This window comes from Mytilus californianus, unplaced genomic scaffold (genome assembly GCF_021869535.1).
Source record: "Mytilus californianus isolate M0D057914Y unplaced genomic scaffold, xbMytCali1.0.p SCAF_5, whole genome shotgun sequence".
NCBI lineage: Eukaryota > Metazoa > Mollusca > Bivalvia > Mytilida > Mytilidae > Mytilus > Mytilus californianus.
The window spans coordinates 104731070-104755339 of record NW_026262701.1 but is presented as its reverse complement, the minus strand read 5'-3'; the positions used below and the strand labels follow the sequence as shown (position 1 = coordinate 104755339).

Sequence of the window (24270 nt, the reverse complement as noted above, 5' to 3'; positions counted from 1 at the left end):
CAAAGTTCCTAGCTTTGTGATTTTGAGCAATTTTCCCGTTGATTAGATGTCCTGCATATAAAAGTAATTGAGAAATGTTGGAAAGAACCATGCCTATAAATTGCCTATAAATTGCATATGATTTTGTATGTATCAGGTAATAGGATCTTACAGTTTAATTTTGTGATAAAGTTTGAGAGGTTAATAGCGATAATAAAGTTCAGATTAACAGGAATGATATTCAGGTATCCATGGCAAATATAGTGATTTTGTAATGCTATAACAGTTATTTATGCCATTTGATAATATGATAATATTTCTTAATAGCTATCTAATGAATTTTAAATTATTTTCAACCCTTCAGTGTCATAAAGAACACACTGAGAGAGAAAAATCAGTACAATGATCTTACCTAATTGTTCAAGGCCATTGGAAGGTTTTTCTTTATGTTCCCTTCCAAGATGACCTTGGACCCTTGTCAAAGAGACATAAGACTAGTAGAGAGATATTTTTTCATTATGCCCCCCGCATTATTTGATGTTTTTTGTTCATGTATTTTACTCTAATTTTGAAGAAAAGTGCTTTTCCTGATGAGATTTTTAATTGTATGCTCATTTTTATACGACCGCAAAAAAATTTTGTGGTCGTATATTGGTATGACGTTGGCGTCGTCATCGTCGTCCGGCGTCGTCGTCTGAATACATATTGGTTTTCGCACTCTAACTTTAGTTTAAGTGAATGGATCTTTTTGAAATTTGACCATAAGGTTAAATACCACAAAAGGAAAGTTGGGATTGATTTTGGGGGTTATGGTACCAACAGTTAAGGAATTAGGGGCCAAAAAGGGGCCAAAAATGAGCATTTTCTAGTTTCCAGACAATAACTGTGGAACGGTGTATGGATCTCTCTGAAATTATACTACAAGTTTCCATACCACAAAGGGATGGTTAGGATTTGCTTTGGGGGGTTATGGCTCAAACCGTTTAGGAATTAGGGGCAAAAAAGGGGGAAAAACAAGGTTGTCCTGGTTAATGGACAAATACTTTAGTACAAAACATAATTTAAAGCAGTGTAAGGGAGATAAATCAAATACATCATTGAAATTATCTCCCTTACACTGCTTTTAAATTATGTATAAAGTAATGGTTAATGAACAATAAAGATAATCTAAAACAGTGTAAGGGAGGTAATCCAAATACAACGTTTTGGTTACTTCCCTTACACTGCTTTTAAATTATGTTTAAAGAAATGCATATTTATAAAGGAAGACCAGTAAAAATATCTGCAAATGTTTTCATCTTTTTTTTTTACAAAAAAATCCATATGAAAGATTTGACACTATATTTTTATTAATTCTATTATAAAATAGATTAAGTTAGCACTATGGTAAATTTAAATGGGTAATTATGGTTGCCAACTCCATTGGAAATTTGAATTGAGATTATGACCATATCTTGAGGGAAAGAATTTTTTTTGGGGAAAAAGGGGGGGGGGGGGATAAAAAGAAATTGTGGGGGGCCAATTTTTTCTCATTTCAGATTTCAGAAATTAAAAAGAATTATTCTTCAAATATTATTTTTTTTTCAAATTTCAAATATTGAAAAATTTCAAGAAGTAATCTTTAATTGCACAGTATGGCGCATTAGATTTGTAAAATCTTTGATCACATTTATTTATTTGTTATGCCGAATCTAACAGTGTATTTAGATTTTTAGATTTGGGTCCAGTTTTCAAATTGGTCTACATAAATGTCCAAAGGGTCCAAAATTAAACTTTGTTTGATTTTAGCAAAAATTGAATATATGAGGTTCTTTGATATGCTGAATCTAAACATGTATTTAGATTTTTGATTTTTGGCCCAGTTTTCAAGTTGGTCCAAATTGGGGTCCAAAATTAAACTTTGTTTGATTTCAACAAAAATTGAATATATGGGGTTCTTTGATATGCTGAATCTAACCATGTATTTAGATTTTTTATTTGTGGACCCCGTTATCTAATTGGTTCATATTGAGGTCAAAAGGGTCCAAAATTAAACTTTGTTTGATTTCATCTAAAATTGAATTATTGGGGTTCTTTGATATACAAAATCTAACCGTGTATTTAGGTTTTTAATTTTGGGTCCTGTTTTTTAAATTGGTCTACATTGAGGTCCAAAGGGTCCAAAATTAAACTTAGTTTGATTTTGACAAAAATTGAATTCTTGGGGTTCTTTGATTTGCTGAATCTAAACATGTGTTTAGATTTTTGATTATGGGCCCAGTTTTCAAGTTGGTCCAAGATAGGGTCCAGTATTTAAACTTTGTTTGATTTCAACAAAAATTGAATATATGGGGTTCTTTGATATGCTGAATCTAAACATGTATTTAGATTTTTGATTATGGGCCCAGTTTTCAAGTTGGTCCAAATTGGGGTCCAAAATTAAACTTTGTTTGATTTCAACAAAAATTGAATATATGAGGTTCTTTGATATGCTGAATCTAACCATGTATTTAGATTTTTTATTTGTAGGCCCCGCTATCAAATTGGTTCATATTGAGGTCAAAAGGGTCTAAAATTAAACTTTGTTTGATTTCATCGAAAATTGAATTATTGGGGTTCTTTGATATGCCAAATCTAACCGTGTTTTTAGATTTTTAATTTGGGTCCCGTTTTTTAAATTGGTCTTCATTGAGGTCCAAAGGGTCCAAAATTAAAGTTAGTTTGATTTTAACAAAAATTGAATTCTTGGGGTTCTTTGATATGCTGAATCTAAACATGTGTTTAGATTTTTGATTATGGGCCCAGTTTTCAAGTTGGTCCAAATTGGGGTCCAAAATTAAACTTTTTTTGATTTCAACAAAAATTGAATATATGGGGTTCTTTGATATGCTGAATCTAACCATGAATTTAGATTTTTTATTTGTGGGCCCTGCTATCAAATTGGTTCATATTGAGGTCAAAAGGGTCCAAAATTAAACTTTGTTTGATTTCATCAAAAATTGAATTATTGGGGTTCTTTGATATTCCAAATCTAACCGTGTATTTAGATTTTTAATTTTAAGTCCCGTTTTTTAAATTGGTCTACATTAAGGTCCAAAGGGTCCAAAATTAAACTTAGTTTGATTTTAGCAAAAATTGAATCCTTGGGGTTCTTTGATATGCTGAATCTAAACATGTGTTAAGATTTTTGATTATGGGCCCAGTTTTCAAGTTTGTCCAAGTTGGGGTCCAAAATTAAACTTTGTTTGATTTTAACAAAAATTGAATATATGGGGTTCTTTGATATGCTGAATCTAACCATGTATTTTGATTTTGGACATTAAACCATAATAGGTAAATTAAAAAAATTGAAGTTCTTAGACCACATTCTTTCTGTGTCAGAAACCTATGCTGTGTCAAATATTTAATAACAATCCAAATTCAGAGCTGTATCAAGCTTGAATGTTGTGTCCATACTTGCCCCAACTGTTCAGGGTTCGACCTCTGCGGTCGTATCAAGCTGCGCCCCAGCGAAGCATTTTATTGTACACTGTAAGTCAACTGATTGAATTTAAAAAGGTTAAGAATTAGGATCTCAAAAAACTTATGTTAACCCGTAACAACCAGTAGCAGTAATGAAAAGGTGGTGTTTTTGACACTTGACAACGAAGGTCCATCTGACCCACTTAAAGGATTCAATTGTATAGTGATCCATCTGTAGTCAACTTCATCTCCACAACCAGTTAATAGATTTCATCCAATTTTAATCATGTTTCCTCTACAAGGAGAAGTTGTGGATAAAAAAAAACAGTACTATCAATTCAGAATTGTGGGTTTATTAATAGGAATCTGTTATACAGTCAACCATAATTAGATTAATGTGACTCCAGCACAGGTTGTAAAAGACTGTTTTTTCCTGTCACATTTATCATAATGATTTAAACATCACAATAATTTCTGAATTATGGTATTTTGTTTCTACATTAAGGATTTTATGGAATGATTTATTTAGGAGTTACTTGAATATAAAGTAGGATTGTTGTAAAATCTAAAATAGCTTGCAACAGGGGTTTAAGTGACCCAACACATACCTTGATTCTTATTGTCTATGTCTTGTAAATTCTTGGATACAGTAAGAGTAAATGAAGATTATGGATAAACATCAATGAGACACCAACCCAATAACATATAAAAAAAACCAAAACATCTAGAGGTCAACAAATTCCTAAAAGGTAGTTTAAATACTGTAAATTCAGAAATTATTGTGAGGTTTTTATTAATGCGAATAATGCGACTGGGTGAGTATCACAATAATAAGAACTCACATTCTGATATATAATACATATATCTGTATTCAGATTTTCCTAGAAAATCACAATAATAAATCTTGAATTTCTGTCTGTTCTTCAAAAAACACAATAATAATTGAACGCAATAATTTCTGAATTTACATTATACTGAAATATAATACATAAAACAGGATAACAGGAATCACCAAAACAACAACCAACAACACCTGACTCCTCCAGGAAACAGACACACAAACAACAACCAACAACGCCTGACTTGACTCCTACAGGAAACAGACCACAAACAACAACCAACAACACCTGACTTGACTCCTACAGGAAACAGACCACAAACAACAACCAACAACACCTGACTTGACTCCTCCAGGAAACAGACCACAAACAACAACCAACAACACCTGATTTGACTCCTCCAGGATACAGACACACAAAAAACAACCAACAACACCGGACTTGACTCCTCCAGGAAACAGACCACAAACAACAACCAACAACACCTGACTTGACTCCTCCAGGAAACAGACACACAAAAATCAACCAACAACACCTGACATGACTCCTCCAGGAAACAGACACACAAAAAACAACCAACAACACCTGACTTGACTCCTCCAGGAAACAGACACACAAACAACAACTAAAATCACCTGACTTGACTCCTCCTGGAAACAGACACACAAACAACAACCAACAACACCTGACTTGACTCCTCCTGGAAACAGACACACAAAAAACAACCAACAACACCGGACATGACTCCTCCAGGAAACAGACACACAAACAACAACCAACAACACCGGACTTGACTCCTCCAGGAAACAGACACAAACACAACAACCAACAACACCTGACTTGACTCCTCCAGGAAACAGACACACAAACAACAACCAACAACACCGGAATTGACTCCTCCAGGAAACAGACAGACAAACAACAACCATAAAACATGGCCTAGACAGCCAGACCTGGCAAATGCACAAAATATGATAGGGACAAAGAACTCTACACACACTCCACGCACACCTAGTCCAATCAGATAAAACACCAAAAAGCAGAACATTTACATAAAGCCTTCATAACACAGCCACCAACTGTCTTACATTAGTTAAAGGAAGAACAAAGATTCTTCACTGAGTAGTTGGAAATGACTCTGTATAAAGTCTGGTTACAGTACTGCTGTTCAGAGTGGCTGTAATACACTGTAGAAAAGTTTCATTACCACATTGTTGTATAGAGTGATTTAGAATATCTATGCCCTTTAGAAAGTCTGATTACAGTATTGTTGTAAACTAGAAATTAGTTTTCATTAAAACACTTCTATTTTTTCGTCTGTTAATGACATTTCTTGACTGGGTAATGCTATTAGATAAACAGAATTATCAGAATTGATTGTGTTGGTCTTTTATGACTTATAGCGTAACATTAATATTTGTTCTAGATATCAGAATTTACCCAATTTTTTATGACAGGAAGATAAATGATAATTTCTACAACCTAATAACTTCAACTAGTTTCTAATTTATAGAAAAAGACATAATTCTAGACTATTACCGATAGCTAAGTTCTTTTAAAGTCAACATTTAAATTGATTGATTTGCAGTACCATTTATCGTCTTAATATTTCTTGTGCATCAATTTTTTTGCCATGTAGTAAAATAATAGAATGATGTATTGTAAATCAACATAATATAGATCAGATATAATATAAATAATATAGATAAAGTAAGTAGTCTCCCATGATAGGCAATTGGCACATTCTATGTATAGCTTTATTATTATTCATTAGTTCATAGAGATGTTGATTCCGTTAGAGACAAAGTAGATGGACACTGTCTTAATTAGATTTGAGTGGCAGTGATCTTTCATTACAGACAGCTGACCAAATGAAATTTTATTCAATATACTTGGCTTGGCTAATTATACCATGATGATAAATTTGACAATTGGTCTGTTAAGTTCTTACAGTTACAGGAACTATTTGAAAATGATAATAACTGTTGAAATATGATAGCCTTGGTACTACTACAGTGGTTTATAACGAACTTGACTGGCTGTTAAGCCCTCGCACACGGTCAGCCATAGCCTTTGTGAAACAGCATTATTTAGGTAAATAGGTCATTTCCAATTACCAAATTTGCTTATAATTTTTCCAAAGGGAATAATCACAATTGTAGGACAAACTGTATAACTGACTAAGCAAATCTTATGGAAAGAGCATGATTTGATGTTTATCATGTGCGTAACCTTTTGAATTTTCATAGGCACCTTTTTTGCAATCCCATTTAAATCATAAATGTGGAACGTACTTATGAAGTAAAAGTTATTACCAGATCCCGCAAATTACGCTATGCTCATTACACTTGCTTTGTATTATGGCAGATAAAACAGTATGTCCTACCTAGGTGGTTTCTTGTACAAAACAAAACAAAGTTAATATTGGACATGTTAAGAAAGTCTATACAGATCCATAAATGATTATTGTAGTGGAATATATGTTTTATGTTCTGTAAAAGGCCTTAAACCAAGTTGGATCATAGGCTGGTCCTTCACCTGTCATTCAATGGAGGATCAGTTTTTCCAAATTTGCCATTGTACAAAGATATTGATTAAGTGTGATGTAAATGTGTTATTCTTTATTCTTATGACTTCTTTTCTATTTTCAGGTAAGAAGTTTATGATTTAGTAGGTCACAGTGACTTCTCCATGGTTTGTGTGGGTAATACTAGAGTAAGTATCTCATTTTCTGTACATGTGTAAATGCTAGAAGAAAAAAAACAGAGCCAAAAGGTAATCATATCATAATGTAGCAACAATCAGATTTAACAAGAATTTATTGTGAAGGAAATAAAACCTTTCCCAATAACCAGTTGTTGTTAAACTGACAATTTAATTTTTGCTAAGTGAACTGTCCCATTGAATAAAAAGAATAGCATTATTCTCTGTGGAGTTCATTCAATGGCAACTTTAAATTTCTTCTTAAAAAAACACTCATTCATTGATTAATTTGGTTGTGCAAAAAATAATTAAAAAAATTTAGTGACAAAAACACATGTACCAGTACTGAATAGTTTATATATTCAGCAAAAATAAGGTTTTTGATAAGTTGATATCCATAGAACTTCCTAGAAATGAAGTTCTCATTGCTTCAGAAAAGGATCTTAGACTAGTGATTTTTTTTTTACATTTTATCAAAGATGTTGAGACATCATAATGTGTATTTGACAGACAAAAAATTATATGAACAAATGTAATGCAATAGTACATCTGACATAAAGCTGCTAAAATGTAATTAATGCCAAAGTTTTATGGATAACTGATGTTGGCATCAGGCTTTTTATGGCATAAAACAAACAGGAAATTGACAATTAGATGGAAATGATGATGCTTAGTCTGTCACAGGGACACTTTAATTGCTGATAACAAAATATTGTGCAATAACTTATTATGTTTTGTGAAATATTGTTTTGTTTTAATTTGGTTGACTGTTGATGCTTTTTGCTTGTCATAATTGCTTATTTTGAATTGTTATTTTTCAAAACACTCAACAAATGTCAATTTTTGAAGACTGATATTTGAGTGATAAAATATTGCATAATCCAGAAATTCAGATTTGAAATTGAATGTTAATGACTGGTTCCAGGAATTAAGCCAGTATCCTTGTGGAAAGATAATATGTTGTGACAGCTTGAAATTAAAATGACATAAAAAAATTGTTCCTTTAGTAGATTACATGTTGATAGTATTAACTTTGCATGTTTTATTAGTATTTTTGTGTTTTACATGTAAGGATTCATGATCTTCAGATCAGATTATCTGAAGGCCATTGTGTACTGTTGGCATCATTTTTGCCATCACATTTTCAGTAAGCTACATACCACTTTAAACCAAATAAGCAGGAGTTCATGTGACTCAGGGCATTAACATTTTGGAATATAGATATGTTTGTTTAACCATAATTTTTTTTTTAATTGTTGTAAGCAATTGATTTGATATCATTTTTGGGGTAGGTATTCTATTTTGTTACCTGCATAGTAAACTCATTATATAGAGACTTAACTTTAACCTTCATCTTTGTGACACCTCTGTTACTTGTCCTTGTTACTCTGAACTTTTACATTAAAATGAATAGCGGGGACCTTAGTGGCCAGCACTAGCCTGTTGAATCTGAGGATGTGAGTTCAAACCCTGATCATGGCCAGGTCTGTTTACCTCAAATCTACAATGATTGCCAGTTTTCCTGTTGAATTTTGGTGGGTTATCACTGGGTACTCAGGCTCTCCACTAGTAAAATCTGGTCGGCATGATATTACTAAAATAAGCCAAGGAAGCTGAAAGTGGTATTAAACACCAAAAAAAACAACAAACAGATTAATAGCTGACTGGCAGGCCACATACAGGAAGACACCATCTACATGTCATGTATATTTATGGGGATTGTTGCTGTCTTTTTTACATATACCCATTCAATGATGATAGGAAATTCGACAAAGATATATACAGTTTTGATAACTTTGCCAAGACTTTGTGAATTTCTGTTCACAATTTTTTTCCTCTTGCAATTAATTGATTGATGAACATAACCTGTTGTTTATGAAGTAAGTAACAATAAAAGCACTGCAGTATAACTATCAATTTAAATATATGACCTCAACAATGAAATAGATTGCTTTCTAATTGAAAGGTTTTATGTATTGACGATAATTCAGGAATTAATTTATAGGTTTTACCATTAAATAATGAGATTTAATGAGGTTAGAGAACCTCGGAAATTATAAAATTGCATGTCTATATAGTTAATTGTGTGATGTAAAAACAAAAGGAGTGTAAACTGAATCATTATTCAGCAAAACAATTCATAAAGTGGGTGGAAATTATTCAGCAAAATTTAAAAAGAACACACCATTTCAGTTATTCAGCAGAAATTAAGATGAGGTAATATTTTACATGCATTTTACATACCTTTTATTTTCATAGAAATACTACATTAAAGTATGAAGAGACCTTGCCTTTTCCACTTTATATGTCATTTACAAAAGTTAGTGAACACGAAATTCATTTTTTTATGCATATGTATAAAGGAAAAATTTTAGTTCCATACACCTAAAATCTCCTTCAAAGTACATTTTTAGAATACAACTTGACACACATTGCTTTATAGCATGTGTATTAGACACATTTTGTTTTTATATCAGATTGATTTAAGAGTGTAGTCCATAGCCCAATTTAGCCTTTGTCAATGCTACATTTTGAAAGTCCTTTCGGTATCTCTCGCCTCTCTTCTACATTTCTACTTTGAATGAATTCATATCTGGTCTGCAGCTTGGCAGTAATGACTTGTACCATGTACATGTTTTTCTAATCTTTCAAACTCCTACTTCCTATTTGTTAATTCTTGAATTTTTCAATATTTTAAATGGACAGTTTAGGACAAAGGTCATACCGTAGTTCAATCTCATGCAATATAATTATAGAAAAAGGCTTATGCTTTAGAAGTTACAATTATGCAAAATTCTTCGACAAATAGTAGAATGATTTTTTATGAGGAGCTTGGATGACCCTTGTTTCGTGTTGTGGTCAGAGGTCAACCAAACACATAATGAAAAAGCTTGTAGCCACTGTAGAGCTGGCTTCTGACATCCAATCCTAGTTATCCATTGCACCAATGCACAGCTGATATGGTGATGGTCTTCATCTGCCTGAAACACATTGATACACCTTTGATAGAAAGCTTTTATAATTGGTAGAATTATATGTCGCCATATTCTCTTGACCATGTTATGTTGTCATCATGTGTTTTGACCATAGTTTACCTCCACTTTGATTTGATCATAGTATACCACTATTTTTATTTGACCATATTTATTGGAGTGAAAGGACTTTGTTTGGTTTTTTTTAACTTTTGTACTACAATGACATGTTGTGAATGCAGCTCCTTTGACATCATTTGATAGATAGCTCTCTGACTTTGTATGTGTGTTTGCTATCAGGAGTTGTTGACCATATTATACTGTCATTTTGATTTGACTATTTTTATTGGAGTTTGGGGACTTTTACAATAATTTGACTAGTGTACCACAATGACAACTTGTTGCACACTATTTTACAATTCCTCAGATATACAGCTGCAGGGGATATGTTGCTATGGCATAACATACTTACGTCTTACTTGTTATACACTACCAATAGGAGCCTCTGGTTTGTATTTATATTTAGATAAGTTTATATAATTGTTTAAGGGGAAAACAATTTTCTTGATATGTAAGGTTAGATTGGATCTGAATAATCCTACCTATATATTTCATAACAAAGCAAAGATTAACTAATAATTGTCTTGTGTCAGATTTCCATCTTTTAAGCCAAAGTTTACATATATTTTATTTTTCAAAAAGACAAAAATGGATTAATAAAATAGGTTAACGCTATTAAATGTCTTTGAAGATGTAAAAGATTGAGTACTTGCAGAGAATTGAGTTCTGATGGGTTTCTTTTAAAGGCATTTGGTAAAGCTTTTTTGCCAGTTTTCTTCCTAGTTCTATCCTGCAGATTACTTATTCTAATTAATAATTTTACTTTCTCACAGATGTTAGCTAAGTGTGTTGTTTGGTGGCATTTTAAAACAGATTGATAAATGGTGCCATAGTTTGGTAACATTTTTTTTAGAAGCCTCATGGGCCATTATTCTTAATTTTTCCAACATGCAGACCTGTTTTTCAAACTCTATCAGAATTGGTCAAAATAATTTAACCACACTTTTGGACTGTCATTATTTAACCAACCTCTTGGGCTGTCATTCTTTGTCCCACATTCAAACCTGGTTTTTAACTCTATCAGTATTGGTCAACATAGTTTTAAGTGCACTCATTCTTTGACCCGCATGCAGACCTGGGTTGATAGTATTGATCAACATTATTTAACCACACTCTTGGGCTATCATTCTTTGTCCCACATTCAGACCTGGTTTTTAACTCTATCAGTATCAATGGTCCAAATAATATAAGTGCACTCATATGGGGCTATCATTCTTTGTCTTACTTGCAGACCTGGTTTTCAACTCTATTAGTATCAATGGCCCAAATAATATAAGTGCGCTCATGGGGCTGTCAGTCTTTGTCCCATATTCAGACCTGGTTTTCAACTCTATCAGTATCAATGATCCAAATAATATAAGTGCACTCATGGGGTGTCATTCTTTGTCCCACATTCAGACCTATTAGTATCAATGGTCCAAATAATATAAGTGCACTCATGGGGTGTCATTCTTTGTCCCACATTCAGACCTGGTTTTCAACTCTATCAGTATCAATGGTCCAAATAATATAAGTGCACTCATGGGCTATCATTCTTTGTCTTACTTGCAGACCTGGTTTTCAACTCTAATATCAGTATCAATGGTCCAAATAATATAAGTGCACTCATGGGGTGTCATTCTTTGTTCCACATTCAGACCTGGTTTTCAACTCTATCAGTATCAACTGTCCAAATAATATAAGTGCACTCATGGGGTGTCATTCTTTGTCCCACATTCAGACCTGGTTTTCAATACTATCAATAGTATTTAGATGATTTAACTGCAATGTTTACCTATTTACTTGTACTTATCTGATTTCTTGGTTTTTTTTGACAGAAAAACAATTTATCAACATGTTTCATCTGGAACTAAAACACATTAGATGTTGTCAGCTAAGATAATGAAGCATATTTTGTAAATTTAGCATCCTTCCTCTCAAGATAGATTTTAATCACAGTGAGAAGACGGTTTGTCCATCCAATTTATAAGTAAATGTATTTTGAAATTGTAAGGATTTCCCTTAGAGGATGGAATATTGTCAAGTCATTTCCTGTCATTGATAGGGAAGATATTGAAAGAAGACACTCAAAGTATGAACTATTGTGATGTTGGAAATATTGAGATAAGAAAAGACAGTTGTCATTTTATCAATTCGTTAAGAGACCTTGAAATGTCTTTAGCCGCTTTTGTCATCTCATATTATCATACTTGCCTGGAGTGTGGAAGGCTTTGATCTCTGGCTGATTTAAACTTAAGATTTAAAAGTGGTACTTAGATAGTCATTAGTTGTTATTGGCTTTGAACTAGCTGTCGGTAACTGTGAGTACTCTCAGATCTGTACTTAGTGTCTGTTTTGTTGTTAGGGATGAGGGATGGATATATACCCTGCCATGTCTTGTCTGTGTTTTTGTTTGATGTTTTTCTTTGTATCCATCTGATGAGTTGAGCCTTTTTCAACTGATTTTTATACGACCGCAAAAATTGAAAATTTTTTGGTCGTATATTGGTATGACGTTGGCGTCGTCGTCGTCGTCGTCGTCGTCGTCGTCGTTGTCGTCGTCGTCGTCGTCTGGCGTCGTCCGGCGTCGTCCGAAGACACATTGGTTTTCGCACTCTAACTTTAGTTTAAGTGAATGGATCTCCATGAAATTTTACCATAAGGTTCAATACCACGAAAGGAAGGTTGGGATTGATTTTGGGGGTTATGGTACCAACAGTTAAGGAATTAGGGGCCAAAAAGGGGCCAAAAATAAGCATTTTTGTAACTTCCAGACAATAACTTGTGTGTAAGTGTATGGATCTCTCTGACATTGCACCACAAGGTTCCATATCACAAAGGGAATGCTGGGATTGATTTTGGGGGTAATTGCCTCAAAATTTTAGGAATTAGGGGCCAAAAAAGGGGCAAAAAACAAGCATTTTTCTAGTTTCATGACAATAACTTGTGTGTAAGTGTTTGGATATTTCTGAAATTGTACTACAAGGTTCCATATCACAAAGGGAAAGCTGGAATTGAGTTTGGGGGTAATTGCCCGAAACGTTTAGGAATTGGGGGCCAAAAAGGGGCCAAAAATAAGCATTTTTCTAGTTTCCAGACAATAACTTGTGTTCAAGTGTATGGATCTCTCTGAAATTGTACTGCAAGGTACCATACCACAAAGGGAAGGCTGGGATTGAGTTTTGGGGTGATGAATCATAAGGGGGTTCAAAAAATTGGGGGGGGGGGGGAATTTTTTTTTTTTCTTTTTTATTCTTTTTTATACGACCGCAAAAAAATTTTGTGGTCGTATATTGGTATGACGTTGGCGTCGTCGTCGTCCGGCGTCCTCGTCGTCGTCGTCCGAAGACACATTGGTTTTCGCACTCTAACTTTAGTTTAAGTGAATGGATCTTTATGAAATTTTACCACAAGGTTCAATACCACAAAAGGAAGGTTGGGATTGATTTTGGGGGTTATGGTAATAACAGTAAAGGAATTAGGGGCCAAAAAGGGGCCAAAAATAAGCATTTTTGTAACTTCCAGACATAACTTGTGTTTTAGTGTATGGATCTCTCTGACATTGTACCACAAGGTTCCATATCACTAAAGGAATGCTGGGATTGATTTTGGGGGTAATTGCCTCCAAATTTTAGGAATTAGGGGCCAAAAAAGGGGCAAAAAACAAGCATTTTTCTAGTTTCATGACAATAACTTGTGTGTAAGTGTATGGATCTTTCTGAAATTGTACTACAAGGTTCCATATCACAAAGGGAAAGCTGGGTTTGAGTTTGGGGGTAATTGCCCTAAACGTTTAGGGATTTGGGGCCAAAAAGGGGCCAAAAAACACATTTTTTTCTAGTTTCCAGACAATAACTTGTGTTCAAGTGTATGGATCTCTCTGAAATTGTACTGCAAGGTACCATACCACAAAGGGAAGGCTGGGATTGAGTTTGGGGGTGATGAATCATAATGGGGGTTCAAAAAATTTTGGGGGGGATTTATTTTTTTTTCCTTTTTTTTCTTTTTTTCCTTTTTTGTTTCTTTTAAAATTTTCCATTTTAAGTTGGTTATTTCTGATTTATATTTAAAATCAAATAATAATGATATGGTAGGAGATACACACCAAACAGGATGTGTAAATTATTATATAATAAGTATTGTGCAATAGCAAGAAATTTTCAATTGCACAGTATTGCACAATAGCAAGAAATCTTCAATTGCACAGTATTGCGCAATAGCAAGAAATCTTCAATTGCACAGTATTGCGCAATAGCAAGAAATATCCAATAGCACAATATTGCGCAATAGCAAGAAATTGTCAATTGTACAGTATTGCGCAATAGCAAGAAATATTTAATAGCACAGGATTGTGCAAAAGAAGATACTTCCTATAAATTGCTTATTTCTTGACCAATTTCAATGGGGTTTTATTCTTGATTTCATGGGGTTCTTTAATATGCTGAATCTAACCGTGTATTTAGTTTTTGGATTTTGGGCCCCGTTTTTAAATTGGTCCACATTGAGGTCCAAAGGGTCCAAAATTAAACTTTGTTTGATTTCATCAAAAATTGAATTATTGGGGTTCTTTGATATGCTGAATCTAACTGTGTATTTAGATTCTTAAATTTTGGTTCCGTTTTCAAATTGATCTACATTAAGGTCCAAAGGGTCCAAAATTAAACTTAGTTTGATTTTAACAAAAATTGAATTCTTAGGGTTCTTTGAAATGCTGAATCTAAACATGTATTTAGATTTTTGATTATGGGCCCAGTTTTCAAGTTGGTCCAAATCGGGGTCCAAAATTAAACTTTGTTTGATTTCAACAAAAATTGAATATATGGGGTTCTTTGATATGCTGAATCTAACCATGTATTTAGATTTTTGATTTTTGGGCCCCGTTATCAACTTTGTCCACATTGAGGTCAAAAGGGTCCAAAATTAAACTTTGTTTGATTTCATCAAAAATTGAATTATTGGGGTTCGTTTGATTTTAACAAAAATTGAATTCTTAGGGTTCTTTGATATGCTGAATCTAAACATGTATTTAGATTTTTGATTATGGGCCCAGTTTTCAAGTTGGTCCAAATCGGGGTCCAAAATTAAACTTTGTTTGATTTCAACAAAAATTGAATATATGGGGTTCTTTGATATGCTGAATCTAACCATGTATTTAGATTTTTGATTTTTGGGCCCCGTTATCAACTTTGTCCACATTGAGGTCAAAAGGGTCCAAAATTAAACTTTGTTTGATTTCATCAAAAATTGAATTCTTGGGGTTCTTTGATATGCTGAATCTAACCATGTATTTAGATTTTGGATATTGGACCATAATAGGTGAATGTCCAATTTAAAATTTTTAAGTTCTTAGACCACATTCAATCTGTGTTAGAAACCTATGCTGTGTCAAATATTTAATCACAATCCAAATCCAAAGCTGTATCAAGCTTGAATGTTGTGTCCATACTTCCCCCAACTGTTCAGCGTTCGACCTCTGCGGTCGTATCAAGCTGCGCCCTGCGGAGCATTTTATTATAGTTTGTTCTTATGTTGTGCTGTTACACCACTGTTCCAGGTTAGGGGAGGGTTGAGTGCTCACAAACATGTTATACCCTGCCACATTCTTTATGTGCCTGTCCCAAGTCAGGAGCCTGTAGTTCGATCAGTGGTTGTCGTTGGTTGACGTCTGTTTTATTTGTTTTTTTAAATTGTTTTCTTATGAATTAGGCTGTTAATTTTCTCAATTGAATTGTTTCATATTTTTCATGTTGGGGCCTCTATAGCCGACTATACGATATGGGTTTTTTCTCATTGTTGAAGACCGTACTGTTACCAATAATCGCTTACATCCACTTCATTTGAACTTTGGTGGATAGTTGTCTCATTGGCAATCATACCACATCTCCCTTTTTTATATCTTGCTTCACCCCCTAGCTGAGTCAAACTATAGACTTGCAATTGATTTTTCTCAATTCTGCCCCAGTCAGTCATAGCATCAATTGGCTTCATATCTTAATATTGTGAGTAGGAAAATATTTCTTCCTGTGGGCCTAATGAGATAGCATGTTAATAATCTGTCTCAACATGTCAGTTTAAAGCAAAGGAGATACTGTGGATTCATTATTTTACGTGGGATACAAATTTTTGTGGATTTTGTGGGCATGAGTAAACCACAAAATTAAATGTTTAGCAAAGTATAAATTTTCTATAGGTTTGTAAGCAAACTTTTGCAGAACCACATTTATAATGAAACCCACAAAAATACAATTGTTCCTCAATCCACAATGATAATGATACCAACAAAAATACAATTGTTTCTCAATCCACAATGATAATGATACCCATAAAAATACAATTGTTCCTTAATCCACAATAATAATGATACCAACAAAAATACAATTGTTCCTCAATCCACAATAATTATGGTACCTACAAAAATACAATTGTTCTTCATTCCACAATAATTATAATACCCACAAATATACAATTGGTCCTCAATCCACAATTATAATGATATCCACAAATATACAATTGTTCCTCAATCCACAATAATAATGATACCCACAAATATACAATTGTTCCTCAATCCACAATAATAATGATACCCACAAAAATACAATTGTTCCCCAATCAACAATAATAATTATACCCACAAAAATACAATTGTTCCTCAATCCACAATAATAATTATACCCACAAAATACAATTGTTCCCCAATCAACAATAATAATTATACCCACAAAAATACAATTGTTCCTCATTCCACAATAATTATGGTACCCACAAATATACAATTGTTCCTAAATCCACAATTATAATGATACCCACCAAAATACAATTGTTCCTTAATCCACAATGATAATGATACCCACAAAAATACAATTGTTCCTCAATCCACAATGATAATGATACCCACAAAAATACAATTGTTCCTCAACAATAATAATGATATCCACAAATATACAATTGTTCCTCAATCCACAATGATAATTATACCCACAAAAATACAATTGTTCCTCATTCCACAATAATTATGGTACCCACAAATATACAATTGTTCCTAAATCCACAATTATAATGATACCCACAAAAATACAATTGTTCCTTAATCCACAATGATAATGATACCCACAAAAATACAATTGTTCCTTAATCCACAATGATAATGATACCCACAAAAATACAATTGTTCCTCAATCAACAATAATAATGATACCCACAAAAATACAATTGTTCCTCAATCAACAATAATAATGATACCCACAAATATACAATTGTTCCTCAATCAACAATAATAATGATGCCCTCAAATATACAATTGTTCTTCAATCCACAATGATAATGATACCCACAAAAATACAATTGTTCCTTAATCCACAATTATAATGATACCCACAAAAATACAATTGTTCCTCAACAATAATAATGATACCCACAAAAATACAATAGTTCCTCAATCAACAATTATAATGATACCACAAATATACAATTGTTCCTCAATCAACAATAATAATGATACCCACAAAAATAAACTTATCCACAGTATATATCATGAATAAGATATTTACTACTAGATTTTAAGCTGCCATTATTAGTTTATTGTGTAATGGGTTTCTGTCACATTGTTGTTTACCACACACCTTCTGTTTGGCATATTTTCATTAAAAGTTTAATCTATGTTGACCTTTGGTATAGGTAGAAAGTGCTATTTGACATAGAATTGCATGGAAACATGATTAATGCACTAAAGCATAAATAAATATAGCAGTATACTAGACAAGATAGTAGTATACTAGACAAGATAACAGTATACTAGACAAGATAACAGTAATGACTGGTGTGGGTAATATTGACTGGTGCTTTAATGCCTCTTATTTTTATATGTGCTTTCCATATAATGATTTGCTCTCCTGTTTCATAGGAACAAAATGTACTTGTGGTAGGAGTATCAATGATTTTATTGTTTTTCTTGGTGACCATATATATCTATATGTTTACACGTTGACTATGTGAATTTGCTTGCCATTTCTTCATTGATGTGTTCCAATTCAAGTTCCATGTTATCCCATTAGTTGCCATTTCTTTATTGATGTGTTCCAATTCAAGTTCCCTGTTATCCCATTAGTTGCCATTTCTTTATTGATGTGTTCCCATTTAAGTTCCCTGTTATCCCATTAGTTGCCATTTCTTCATTGATGTGTTCCAATTCAAGTTCCATGTTATCCCATTAGTTGCCATTTCTTCATTGATGTGTTCCAATTCAAGTTCCATGTTATCCCATTAGTTGCCATTTCTTAATGGATGTGTTCCAATTCAAGTTCCCTGTTATCCCATTAGTTGCCATTTCTTTATTGATGTGTTCCAATTCAAGTTCCTGTGTTATCCCATTAGTTGCCATTTCTTTATTATTGTGTTCCCATTTAAGTTCCCTGTTATCCCATTAGTTGCCATTTCTTTATTATTGTGTTCCTATTTAAGTTCCCTGTTATCCCATTAGTTGCAAAATTTTTAGACAGGTGTCAAAACACAATAAACAAGAATATGTGTTTAATACAGGAAACCTTACTCCACTCACACTATTACATTTCCATGTTCAATGAACTGAAATCTAGGTCAAAATCCTATTTTGGCAAATATGTTAAACAGTACATTCAATGATGAACATGATGCCTAAGTTTCAAGTTGATGTGACCACAGACTACCTTAAACCAAAATGTTAATCTCATATGGGAATAATGAATGCACAGACCTGAAAACATAATTCCTCTTTATTATCAAATGTTAGGTATAAAGATACTTATATATTGTATATAAAATTTTTAAATTTGCCATGTCTCTGTTAGAACCTTAGTCTTGTATATTGGCATGTTTGGAAAAGATATCCCTAACTGAGGGTCTGGATGAGATTTACAGAATAAAGAATATTGGGCTCAAAAAATAAAGAATAGACAATGATGGGGTGAAAAAATATAAAGAATAGAAATTAATTTTCCAAAAAAATAAAGAATAGAGAATGATGGGGTGAAAAAATGTAAAGAATAGAAATTAATGGTAAAAAAAAATAAAGGATAGAGAATGATGGGGTGCAAAAATATAAAAAATAGAAATTAATGGTCCAAAAAAAAAAAGAATGCAGAAATGAAGACCCCCCCCCCCCCCATTCATACCCTCATAGCTGTATATCTGGCTATAGAGATATATAGTGAGACTCAGCAAATATTAAACTACCATCATTTATTCATGACTATCTGAACTTCACCTAGCTGCATATTAAACCATGTGACATGTATAAATGGGAAATGTTCTAATCAAGAATTGTTCTTGGAAATTTTGGCATCAATAGGCTATATATTGTCTGAATGTATTTCAAGCTTTAATGAACTATTCAAATATCTCTTAAGAAATAGAAATATTTTAAGGATGTCTTGACAGATGTCAAACTTTTTTGGATGAAAGATCATTTTGTATGGAGATTTATTCCCAATGTATTTCAAGATTTACATCAGATTTACCTCCAAATTTGAGGCTTGGTAAAAATGATTTGCATAGCTCATTCAAATTTTGTAAGAGATTCCTACACAAAATATGATTGTATTGATAACTGTGAAGCAAAAGGGAGAGAACTCTATGTACAGTTTTACACATGTTTATCCTGAAAGTAGTTGTACCTTAACTAAGGTTGCAAGTTTGTACTAGACCATCATTTTTTTCTACTTCATAACATAACAATCTACAAGGAGACATGTTACCTTAGCTTAACACAATGTTATGTCTGCAATTCAACCAGTCTTTGATGTTGCTCTTTGATGCTGAGTGTTTGGAGGAGAAAATACCAGATTAAATAATTGACTGGTGTAGGCCATTTGAGCTATAACCATCTTCAGCATCACTGGGCCTTTATTACATGGTTTTAGGTCGAACCTTCAAATTTTTGTTATTGTACAAATTGAATGTACCTGGTTCTTCCTGTATTAGCTCACACGAGTTTCAAGTTAGTTATTCCCATCACTCATCGCCCATCGTCGTCTGTAGAAATAGTAAATATGATCAGCAAGACAAGATCTACAGAAAAGTCAAACATGGCCGAAATTGTCAAATGACTCCTTGTTATTGCTCTTAATTGTCATTTGGGGGGCCTTGGTGGCCGAGTGGTCTAAGTATTTGAACTACATTGTACTATATCACTAGCCTGTCAACACTGAGATTGTGAGTTCTAATACTGCACATGGCAAGTGCCCTCAACTCCAATCTTAATTGACTAGGATTGTCAGTTTTCCTAGCGAAGGTTGGTGGTTTTCTCCAGGCACTCCGGCTTCCTCCACCTATAAAAACCAACCGCAATGAAATAGCACAATAGTGCTGAAAGTGGCGTTAAACACCAATCAATCAATCAATTAATCCATTAAATGTCAATTTTAACTAATTGTTTGTGTTTTTGCCTATTATCTAGAAAACATAATAGATAGAGAAAAACTTTGAATAGCAAAAATTATTAGCGAGACAATATCAATAAAGCCAAAATTGTCAGTTCTGAGATATTGGAGTTACTGCCCTTGAATGATGAGTTTTAGCCATTTTTGTGTTTTTGGCACAAACAATGGCAGACAGAAGACTAAACAGGAAAACAGATCTGAATACATGATCTAAAAAAAAGAGATTTTAGTCATGAATTATATTATAGTCTACAATGTTGGAGAGAGGTCATTATTGAAGATGCATTTAGATCCTGGTGAGCAACAACAGGTTCTTTGGAGCCTCTAGTTTGCATTTTTCCCTATTATAAAAAAAAATGCACATGGATCCAGGTGAGCGACACAAGATCTTTTGAGCCTCTAGTTAAGGTGTGTACTTATTTAGAATAGTCATTTAAGTATTCTTATATGGATTTGGTAAATAGATTGCAGTGCATGGATTTTTCTACTGTGTAAAATTTGTTTATACAGTATACAGGAGTCAATAATTGTAATATCTTAAATTGGGAAATTTAACTGGGGATTTGTTTTTTGCTTTTCAGGATTAAGATAAAAATCGGGGAAAACATCCCCTGTGTTAATTTGTTCTTCAAAAATAAATAGAATCATGTACAAGTAAAATGCAAAAATTAAACCTTGGGAACAGGTTAAGCACCAGAAATCGCAAAGTTTAAACCCCCGCTTAAATTAACTGCTTTACAGTAGTAAGATTACATTTGATGATTACTGTTTATATATAAAGGCTTTACTTTAATTCATTATTCAGTGTTTTTTTGTTTTTATGTCCTTAACATTAAAGAACAGAAGTAATGATATTTTAAATGATTCTAGTAAATGAAGTAGTATAGAAAAAAGGCACTTATTTATTTTAGTAAATTAGTAAAGACAGTTATATGATATAATTAAAGTAATCAAGTCTTTAGATATAATTTTATGGCCTCCATAAAATTTTCATAGCCAAAGGTATATTGCTGTTTATAAAACAGATACAAATTTGATGCTAGCTTATATCATATGTCAGATTGATGTTTTTATTTATAAGTTAATTAAAACCAATGGTTGATCAGATCATTTTCAGATATCTTACATTATTGTTGCTTGTTTGATGTGGAGTGCAACACAGTTGCTCGTGGGGCATGGTTCTTGATGATGAGCAGAGATAATGCTGAATGATTATAGACAGGATATTTATAATGTTGAAAGAATCTGATATTGTTATTTGCTGGGTGGTTTATTTGTTTGTACTGAAACTATCAATGATATAGGCAATTAATCTACCATTATTAGATCTGTAGTAGAAATTGCTTGAATGGGTTGCAATTTTTCTTCTTTGGGAGTTTTAGATAAATGCAGGTGATTAGATATAAGAAGATGTGGTATGATTGTCTTGTTGTTCTGGTGTTGGGAAGAACTACGTGACATTTGTCAGTGCTCTTTAGTGGATATTAAAAGTTACTTTTGGCATTAATCATAATAAAATACAGTACCAAAACATAGAACACTCCTGTTAACTGTTTTTTGATTTGTGTCGGTGCATAAAGGTCAGTGTAAAACTTAAAACGCTCTTGTTAATATAAAAATAAGAAGATGTAATATAAAAATAAGAGGATGAGGTATAAATGCCAATGAGACAACTCTACACCAGAGACCAAATGACATAGAAGTTAACAGCTATAGATCACCGTACAGCCTTCAACAATGAGCAAAACCCATACCACATAAGTCAGCTATAAAAAGCTCTGAAATGACAAATGCTAAACAATTCAGACAAGAAAAATAACAGCCTGTTTATGTAAAAAAAAAAAAAGAATGAAAAAAACAAATATGATATGCAGCAACAAATGACAACCTCTGAATTACAGGCTCCTGACTTGACAGGCACATACAGAATGTGGCGGGGTTAAACATGTAAGCTGGCACCCAACCCTCCCCCTAACCTGGGACAGTGGTGTAACAGTACAACATATGAACAAACTATAAAAATCAGTTGAAAAGGGCTTAACTCATCAGATTGATACAAAGGCGTCATTAACAGTCAGAGAAAAACATGACCTTGTGCAACGCCAAAATACAGGTATCGACAGATTGTAGAACTGTGAATGTGCATACGTATATGTATAAAAAATTAATATTAGTTTGGTTTTAATAACAAAATCAATATTTACACCAATAAAAACAATATTTAAAGATCTAATTATAGTGTTGAATTGGTAACCTTTAAGAATAAGTTTATTTCCATGTTTGAATTGTGTTAGTATATAAAAGTCAGTGTAAAACTTTGAACACTCCTGTTAAAAGTGGTTACTTTATGTCAGTCCATAATTTTTTTATTTTTTTTTTTTTTTGGTGGTGGTGTGGGGGGGGTACTTGCAAAAGTACAAAAAATGACAAGACTCAAAAACTATTTTTATGATGGGATGTCTCAGTATAGATACACACAACTGCAAAAAAATAGTATATGTACGGTATCCATGAAATAAAAAATAGTATTTGTACGGTATCCATGAAATAAAAAAATTCAAACTGGAATCTGATTTACTGTACAGAAAATATTGTGTGCATTTATTATTGCCATTTTTGTAGAATGGACGAAAAATGCAAGATCGAGCTCTTATTATTGTGTTTCTCACCCAGTCGCATTATTCTCAATAATAAAAACCTTGCAAAAATGTCTAAATTTACAGTATCTAAAAGCATTTAAAAACACAAACTTGGGAAATTAGTTTACACTGTTTACTTTGAATGTTTCTTGTTGATGTCTTTTTTCCATGGAAAGATTTATTTTTATCAATATTTAATTAAAATCTGACCAGAACTGATACTTAATTCTGTTTCTGACGTAAATGTTGGTAGTGTACAATGAACCTAGATTTGTCAGAATTATATGTATTATTAACCAGGTAATGAAAAAAGTAACTTTTTCATGGTGTATATTTTCACAATCATATTGCAGCAAAAGATGCTTTCTTGCTGTGGACAGTTGCTATTTTCTCAGTATTTGCAAAAGAACAAAAAATGACAACATTAAAAACTACATATCCATAATGGAACACATATCATTGAACTGAAAAAAACCTGTTGTGACAAATAAAACTGCAAAATTAGTATGTTATGAAATTAAAAATCTCAAATTGGTAGCTTTGTTTTTCTAAAAACATTGAAAATGTGAACTTGTGAAATTAGTTTGCATAATTGTTTACTGTAATTGTTTCTTGTTGATGTTTTTTCCATGAAATGGTTTATTTTTATCAGTCTTTAATGAAAATATGACCAAGATTTGTAAGAATTATATGTCTTATTACCAAGGTTATAAGAAAAAAAAATATTCCGGGTATATGTGCACAATCAAATTGCAGCAAAAGATTTCTTGCTGTATGTATAGTGGACTTATATTTGCTATTTTTTCTCTCACCTGCGTCACAGTATGTGAGACATAGGATTAGTTTGCGGCAGCAGCGGCGTAAACTATTTGTGTAAAGCTTTATATTTCAGAAGGTAGAAGACCTGGATACTTGATATCTTATATGCAGATACCTTATGTTACGAAGTTTACCTCTGTCATATGTCCATTGTCCTTGAGTTCATTTTCATGGTTCAACGACTGCTTAAAAAAAAATTATAGTTTTTTGTCATGTGAATTTCACACATATCATAAGTAATTGGATAACTATATTTGTATATGGGTTCATTTGCAATGTCTTCATGTCCCTCAGACAGGGTTCACCTGACCTTGACCTCATTTTATGGATCAGTGATCAAGATTAAAATTACATGATTCAGTCTGTT

The 24270-nt window shown here is 32.8% G+C and overlaps 1 protein-coding gene across 1 annotated transcript in view; it reads left to right on the top strand.

Annotated features, from left to right (window-relative positions):
- Nucleotides 1-24270, top strand: part of LOC127700426 (ATP-dependent RNA helicase DDX1-like) — a 270402-nt gene that overhangs the window by 187817 nt on the left and 58315 nt on the right. The window lies entirely within an intron of this gene.